Source organism: Melanaphis sacchari, unplaced genomic scaffold (assembly GCF_002803265.2).
Source record: "Melanaphis sacchari strain LSU unplaced genomic scaffold, SCAv2.0 Contig11_pilon_pilon, whole genome shotgun sequence".
Taxonomy (NCBI): Eukaryota; Metazoa; Arthropoda; class Insecta; order Hemiptera; family Aphididae; genus Melanaphis; species Melanaphis sacchari.
Genome location: NW_020270469.1, coordinates 1,555,289 through 1,564,999, shown reverse-complemented (window position 1 = coordinate 1,564,999; position 9,711 = coordinate 1,555,289).

Below are 9,711 nucleotides of genomic sequence, written 5' to 3'. Positions count from 1 at the left end.
TTATTTACAAGTACTAAGACTACTCATCTTACAAAATGTAAAATGGAGTTACTTTTTCCTATGATATAAGTTTTAGCAAATATTCTTCTGGTAATAAATATGATTTTATCTATCATAGTATATTTTTATTTAAAAATATATATTATATTACAAAAATAAATTCTTTAACATTAATTAAAACATATATATTATCAAAATCATTTAATTGATATATATCAATAAGGAATTGTATTTGTAAACTATTAACGAAATGTATGACGTTAATGTATTAACGAAATAAAAATGTCGTTTAGTCTACATATTTACGTATTATGACTTTAGGAAATCTGCTCATTAAACTTGTATAGACATGAATGTTATTTAAAGTTTTAAAAATGTAAAATTTACCAATATTTTTACAAATATTAAAGAATTGTGGGTGTATTGTTGATTTGTTAAAACGGCAACGTTTTTTATATGATAAGTTTGACTGGTTTGGTTGTAAATATATATATGTGATACATTATACTAAGGGTGCATACATCCATATTTTTCTAAGCGCCCGTCATCGAAATACTCAGAGGCATACATTGATTATATTTAATGTAAATTTAAAATTAATTAAATTCAACTTTACTAAGAAAAAAAAAACTAAAAAAGTTAATACAGCGATTTTTATTTTGAATTTAAAATATTTTTCATACAAATGAATCAAACTTTCAACTGTAATAATTTATTTGAGTTTCAAGTTTTTGTTTTTTTATCTGTTTTCTTGTACAATTTAATTTATAATAGCTTATCTGAATTTCGATTATCATAAAAATAATACTAATTAGAATTTTCCTTTAAAAATACTTAACTATTAAAATTTAACATGTTTGCCATAAATATAATGACAAATATGTTATCATCTATATTATATTTTACCTATGTACATATATTATATATGTAAGTTAAAGTAAAAACTTTTTAACTATATGCTCTAAAAGTTTTATACAACTATATCTAGATATATGAAATTTTTACGAGCATTACTTTCACTTCAATAAAAAATAGTTTTAAAAAAAAATAATAAATTCATAACTTAAAAAGTATTAGTATAACAAAAATTATAACCAGCTCAGGTTTTGAAATACTATAACAAATAATATAAATTCCATTAAAATTGAACTAATACCTCAAAATATAATTCAAAATCCAAATTATAGAAAAGTGATAGTTATATGAATATTATTTAAGCAATCAGACTATTGGTCATATAATTTTTAAAAGAAATTTGAGCTTAGATAGTTAATAATAAAAAAAATTATTTCAAAAATTAAATTATATAAATAATGAACATTGAAAAATATGTACGATTCCAAAAAAATTGTTAGATGAATATTAAGACTTAAAGAAATTAAAGAAATTAAGTTAAATTAACTTATTAATCGTTATTTATTTCTCTTCAAATCATATGTGTGAATTAATAATCGTAGGTTCGAAATATATTGATTATTAAAAAATTAAGTATACTCATAAGGTAATCATAAATTCGTTATATAAGCATTTACATTTTTTAATACTACGTACTTTAGCTAAATAGATTATAGAAGTGATAAAAAGGTTTTGATTTAAAAATGTATTATAATTATATTGATTATAGTAATTGATTATTATTATAAAACCACTTCGCACTTCACTCCACTTAATGTTAATAACGAAGAAATGATACCTTAACAATATTCTCTAATAAACTTAAATTTTGCATCTCGCTCTTTTAAATTCTACGCATTTTATTGCGTTGTAAATATTATAAGAAATAACATTAAAACATACTATGTCAGTGTATAAAGTTAGTTTAGAAATCACGAAAATATTTTGCAATAACCTTCGAATAACAATACCAGAAAATTTATGTGATTTTAATAATAATTAAAGCATTTTTTGTTAAGAAATATTAATGCAAAACATTTGAAATAAAACTCACTCCAAGATCTTAATGTGTCCGTTTTAAAATTTAAATACTTATTTCTATAACAATAAAAAAGTAGGAGTTCGTGATATTTGATATGACGTTGTCGTTGCATATTTTTAAGTCTAGTAAATTCCAAGTTTTTTTTTTAAGAACAAAGCCGTATTTTCTTTGTCTCCGTATTCTTATCAAAGTGTGTGTGAAATAACAAAAAACAATACACCTATGTATATAATGATTTTTTTTATTATTTATTTGAAATATAACATCTACTGTATACGCACTATATATAAGCTTATACATATAGAACAACTAATGTCCATCCGCCATCACCACGGTTGTCATGGACATATAACACTTTTTACGAGTCATTTTTTTTTTTTTTATATTTATATATATCTATACATGTATTCATTATCTATAGTGTATAATATATAAATAAATTTTCTTATTAATATTAAATTTATTTAATTTTAGATTCTGAGCTGAGCGATTAAATATTGATTATACAATGATTTATGTTTTATTTGTGTATATTAATGTGTATGTGTACCCAATATTTTTTTTTTTTAAATATGCTTTGATTTAAACTTCAGATTTCTTATAGCAAATAAAATTTGGGAGATCAAAAGTCACCAATTCAAACAACTCAATAACCGGAAAAAAAAAACTTATACACATATTATAATACTTTATAATATATACAAGGACATTTTAAAATGCAATGTTTTCGGCAACCTATAAGTAATACATTTTATAAATTAAATAACTATAATATTATAAATATTAATATATCATAAAATATACTTGGTAATAAGGGCTAACGGACGGTCTACTTCTAGAATTGTTGATCGTATGCAATAATTTATAATTGAATTAGAATTTAACACATCGATTACTGTGGTCTACTTAAAAACAAGGTACACTCGACACCTACTCTGCATTAGAACGATTATCTATTTTTTTAAAGTTTTATTTCTTACATTTATTTTAGTATAGATGCTAGTCATTGTCATGTTTATTGTTCAGATAACATAATTATATTCATTCCGTTATATTATTGTCAATTTTCAATTTATTACTCGAACCCTGTATACATCGAATTTGATTCATGTATTTTATATTTATTATACTAGTGGTTGTATCTTAAAATAGACTCAATACAATTCATTATAAATAAATTATCATGAAAAAAAAAAAAAATTTTAATATTTGTTTCAAAAGTAAAAATGAATAATAATTCATTTAATATAATAAAATATTGTTTCAAGTGTTAATAATTGAACTTGTGTAACATGTAATTTATGTAGTCTTTATACAAATTTCTTAAAGGTATTCATCTTTTAATTTTATATATAATTTGATTCTTAGAAAAATGCTGTTTTTGCTTTCAACTTTAAAATTATTGTTCAAATAATTTTGCCTGCAAGCGCTCTGTTCATTAATAATTATTTGAAGAAAATAAATGAAGTTTATAATGGTATTTCAAATCATAATGATGATTTGTAAAAAACATGAATAACTACAATTAAATTATATTGATACTTAAATGATGAGAATATAAATTCATAAAAAAAAGAAGATAATTCAATATTATTTATAAATAATTGTTTATGTGGTTATTCTCTTTTGAACAGTTTTTAATCAGAATGTTAATTTGAGAAAAATGTTGAATAATTTTTAATTGGACAAAGTAAATCATACTATCTTCCTAAATGATTAGTTTAGTAATTTAATCATTGTTTTTTTTTTTTTTTAGGTAATTAAATTTGATGTAATATATCTACATTAAGTATGAAACATGTAATTTAAATCATTATACTCTCAAAAAAAAAAAAATTCAAAAGCTTATTATTTTCAAAAATAAATTAATATAAGACGTATTAAATTGAGTTGATAAACTTAAATAAATTGTTAGCACGTATTGCAACTATTTTATTTATTTAAGTTTTTGTATATACTAAAATTATAATTATAATTATTATTATTTACTTATATATAATTTTATTGTAATTTTATTATTTTCACATAAAACAAATATCTATAATACCTATTTCAGTTCACCTAACAAAAAATTATTAAATATTTAAGACTATAAATTATTTTTAACTAGAATAGACGCACTAGTTCAGTTAACTTAACACTTCAAAACTAAGTACTTACCTATATAATATACTACTTACTATTATGTCAAATTTAACAAAGGTTTGAAAGGAACATTTTCTCTACATTTATTTTAAAAGCAACATGAAAATCTAATGGTATCTACTTATAGATTGTATTATACATTTTAAACTTTTATTAAAATATTCTAACATGGATTTTTGCATCATAAAATATAACACATTATAAATTGAATAAAATGATATACGTTGTAATAATGTTCAAAATTTGAAATTTTTTAGCGGATATATTCAAAAAATGATGTATTAATGAAATTAATTTCAACTAAAAAAATTATGTTTTATTTTACTTTTCTTCGCCGTTTTCTTGAGCTTTAATATTTTTGTATTTTTATTAACTGCATAGATAAAACATAAGTTATAATAAATAAGTAATTAATATTTTAATGAGCAGGCAATAAGTGATCCAAAATTTAGTAGTGTACCCTTATGCTATTCAATTCCGATCAACTATACTTTAAATACTTATTTACAACATAAATTAATAACTAACCACTCGTTCAAAAATCTAATTGTGCATCAAGATTCCCAGAAAAATATTTTGCTTTGGAATCTATTGAATACGCAAAACAAAAACATTCACGTGTTACATATTATAAATATATTATGTTTAAAGTTTAGTGTGGGATTTTGTGTGCTAAAATAAAAGCATAGAGATAATTCAAATAAGCTTTATCCTGATTGTGCATTATCGGGTCTGTGCTCCTCAATTAATCACTTTTTATTCAAAATTATGTACATAAAATATTATTCACTTGTGTACTCAATCGTTTCCTTCCCCTCTCGGTCCATACACTAAATATGTTCTTTAGTCCATTTAATGGTCGTGCAACAATTGTATTGGTCGATTGTATAATATCTTAAAATATTGATGGTTTTTTTTTTCAGTGATATCGTTTAGTTTATAGAATTTATTGTTGTACCAAAATCTAGCGTTAGATAATTCATAAAATTATTGTCCTCAAAGAACTGCGTAAGTGGACAGCATCTTGCAGTTCATTGTTAGTAACTTGAGTGAATAAGAGAAACGTCTAAACCACTTACTTCTCCATTTCTGAAAATCTTTAGACAGCTCGTTAGTGTCTTGAAGTTTAATGTCAGCAACTTAGTGAGACAAAATAGGCTTACTAAGCCACTTATTTCATTGCTACAATCAGCAATACTTAAATATATTAGTGAGTAATGAAAATCAAATCGGCCTTCGGTTTAATTGTCATCACAAATTTAAAAGAGCTACTTCACTTTAGTTGTCGTTGGTGAAATTCAAAACTTTAATTACAGACCCTTTAATTAAAAAAATAAATAGTATGATAAAATATTTTAAACTAATAAATAGGCGACAGAGAGAAAATATAGGACATTTGTAACATTAAAACTTTCTTCGCATTTAGTTGCTTAACATTTTCATTTTTGTTTTTTTTTTGGGTTACAATATCCATAACTTTTTAAAAATCAGCCCATATCGCAATTTTTCTTATAATGTCTATATCCTGAAAATTTTTATATCCTATGTAGGTAGCATATTGTCAATCTAGATTTGAGGGGACCGGACTGTTATAACCGAAAGTCTGGGATTAAACGAAATCAGATTGAAACATTTGTAAAACAAGACTTGTATATTAGTATATTAGGTAAGATTGTTAAATCGATGTTTTTATCATGCAAATAATTTAAATAAATGATTAATAACAATATTCATAATATAATATATTTATTAGTTGTGAAAACTGATTGGGTATAAAATATATCAGACTATAAATATTTTGTTTTTATATGTCGGTCCCAATTAACCAGACGTCTGGACTAGCGAGGTACTGTTAAACAAGACTATTGTATTTATGAATATATATTATTTTATCAATATTATTATTATTTATAAATTTTTTAGCGTTACCAAAACCTTAAAAATCCATTCAAATATATTGTATATTTTAATAAGTGAATTTATTTATTTTTTTGTTAAAGTAAAGAAATAAACATAGATATTATGTTACGTGTTGTACCTATAATATTGTACAACTATTCTATTGAATATTATAGACAATTTAAGTGTGATATTGAAATTTTTATGTAACAGGAAATATATATATATTATAAAATAAATGGTAAAACTTTAGTGTCTTGTTAAACTTAACATAAAAATCCTCTTGTATTCTTTCATTTTGGTATTCTATCTGTCACCAATATACCGTATCAAAAATATAAAACTTTTTTACCTACTTCCACAGTTCCACCGAACAAGTGTTTTTAGTTTATTACTAAACCTATTCATAAAATTTCTTTGGCTCTGATTTCAATAGTATAAAATGTATAGTATGTATACGTATATTAAAGCGAGTTTTCTACGTTTGAATCGAGAAGTGTATTTCTGTGTTTTGTGACTGACAATGATCGAATAAACAATTACTGATCAGCTGTCAATGTGTTTTTGTGCGCCACGCCGTTCCTACTTTAAAAATATATGGTTTGCGACTATGACTTGCGAAGTTTAGAGAACGGTGAGGTAATCTAATAATTGTCTATTACCAAAAAATTATGAGCGCTAAACGTGATAATAAATATATTTAAAAACACTAGAAAAATAATAACAATAAATTAATAATCAATATAATATATATCAACGAGCGCCCACGACTAAATCGAACAGAAAAGTAATAATATAACATGTAAATATCAAATACAGCAATAATCTGACCTGTATCACAACTCTGAAGTCTATCACTTATTGATTTTTCAAATGTAAACTCACTGCGAGCTTATCCTGGACTCCAAAACCAGATACCACGTGTACGGTTTTCTGCTTGATCTTCGCTAGATCGGTGATATCGTTATTTATGAAGCTAAACAAACTTGAACAAAGAGATTGATGATCATTTGGACGTCAATACATTACACATTTGTAGCAGGACAGCAAAACAGTCTACAATCAAGTACCAAAGAGACGTAGCAACTCGTGAAGTGAAATACTTTAATTATGACTTTACGGGTCATCCAAGATACGTGGTTTAACAATTCGATACGAGACTAGGCAGTGACAAGTAATAAGTAATGATGCAGAAAACGGTGCCGTGGAGACAATAAACTTTATAAAGCAAGGCAGCACACGAGAAAAAGGACGCAAAAAGCAAAATAAAAAAACGCAATCTTCCGGAAGCACACACGTAACAGAAAACGGGTGGAATTTGCTCCGCAAAATTAAAACTTTGAAAAAGACAAAAGCACCCGATGAAGACCTATAGCAGTGAAGGCTCTGGCCGCCAACCGATATCAGGATGAAATGGAGGGGGAAAAACGCCTCACAACTTGAAAAGCCTTTGAATTTAATGACAATGGGCGGGATATTAAAACCTCGTTCAAACAATTTTAATGATTAACAATAACAATATCTATACCGTTTTTTAATAATTCGTTACATTGTTTTGTTTCTTCATACTCGATTGGTTTTCATTCTTAAACGACATTTGGTAGTGAAATTAAGGCAGTTAAGCAATTACAAGCCAAAACGACTATAAAATAAAAATTAACCATAGCTTCTGTTACCGACTGTTAAAGATAAAATGATTTTTCTTCTTTTCTCAAATATTGATTTTAAAAATTTAAAATTTAACGTTCGATAATGTGCCGTTTGTCTGTCACTATTCAATGGCCTTATATGGTTTATGCATCGAAGTAGTGTATTGAATTGAAAAGGTTAGAAATTCAAAAAATAAATGTAGGTAGATCACTAACTCACTAACTTTAAGCTTAAAATTTAACACTTGTATAACATTCAATTTTCAAAAGTTACACGAGTATTTCTGTTTAAAAATATAAGCTTACGTATATTTTATAACAAGATTTAATAACTATTGTAATATACGGGTTAGTACGGACTCATTATCGTGACCAATCTATACATTTTGATTACAAAATATTTATAGAATAATATTATTCATAGCAATAAGTTATGATTATTATTTGAAATTTAATTAAATAATCCAATTTATATTTAATTTTATATGTATACTTCTAAATTGTGAATTATAATAGATATTAAAATTTCAATTTCAATCAGAATTTGTTATTGTAATGTATAAAGTATAATATAATATGTAGTTTACAATATTTTTCAACACTTTTCACCGTTGTTTGATATGTTGATTTGCAAATGATATACGATATTTTGGCACAGTCAAAGAGCCAAGATGCACTCAGTTTTGCGCTATCCATCTCATACATATAATATTTATGCTCAGATGATGGTCGATTTGCAAATCAAATTATTCACGTATGTACCAAAATGGGGTTTTTTTTTAAACACAATATATTGTTTTTTAGATATTTAACAGTCTATATTGACAGTCATCATTATACACAGAACATACCTACACTATATTGTTTATAAACAGTGTTATAGTTTGAATCCTCCCTCATATCAACATTTTAACTCTGTTGTTGACTCGTCCTGTGCACATTTCAATCCCTAATGAGTTCAACTACAGAATAAAGTAAAGTCTTGATTGCGAAATACGTGGAAGACACACGTATACAGGTCACTACAGAACCGTAGGTACTAAAATATATATATCCTATAAAATCTTGTTTTGCATATATTTATGGAAACACAAATTTATATTAAGGCTTTAATAACATTTATAACTGTCCGCATTCATAGTAAACAACGATTCAATGTTTCTAAAATTATATATTTATACGCGGTACGTATTTTCGGATATTAATAAGTAGGTACACGCGAAATACTTGACTATTTACCTACCTAAACAACGCGGAATATCAAATTTGTTTTCATATTAAACATTTTACACATTGTTCGAATTTTATGAATATATATAAGTTTATTATAAATCTGTACTTTTTATTAAAAAATTTAATTTGATTTTTATGATCATTTTTTTTTTATAATTAAATATTAATTACATAAAAAATTATGAAATATAAAAATATCATAATTTGTTACTTATTTTAATACTATTCAATACTGAACGAATTCATGATAATAGATAATGCTATTGTTTTAATTTCAATAATATGCATTTTTGAGATATTGCTATATTTTTTAAAATACATAATAATATATAACCATCGATCATGATGTATAGATTTAGAATGAAATTTCTGTAGACTTATGCTAAGGAATTTGAAGGAACTTTACCAGATAAATAAAAAAATATAAACAAAATCCGTGAAAACTGTGACATTTTCCGTATTCAAAAAAATTAGTTTAAACCGTAAACATTAAAAAAACATAATAATCTATTCGTGGCCAGAAAATTATGTTAATTTTAAAATTATAACAACTTTTATTTCACTAATTTCTGGTTTTTAAATAAAATATCTCTTAAATCTTTATAATATAATTTATCGTCTTATCAGAAATATACAAATATGCGTCTTACTATTTATATTTCATCGAAGTATAGTTTTGAAATTAAATGAACTAAACTTAATTTTTTTATTATTAAATCGTTTTCATCGTTTCTTTTGAAAATAAAAGATTAATCTGAGTATGCAACAAAGAAATTTTAATATAAAAGTAATGAAAAGAAACTTTGACATTGTTATATAACTTATAATTAGAATTTTTGCTCTTTTTTC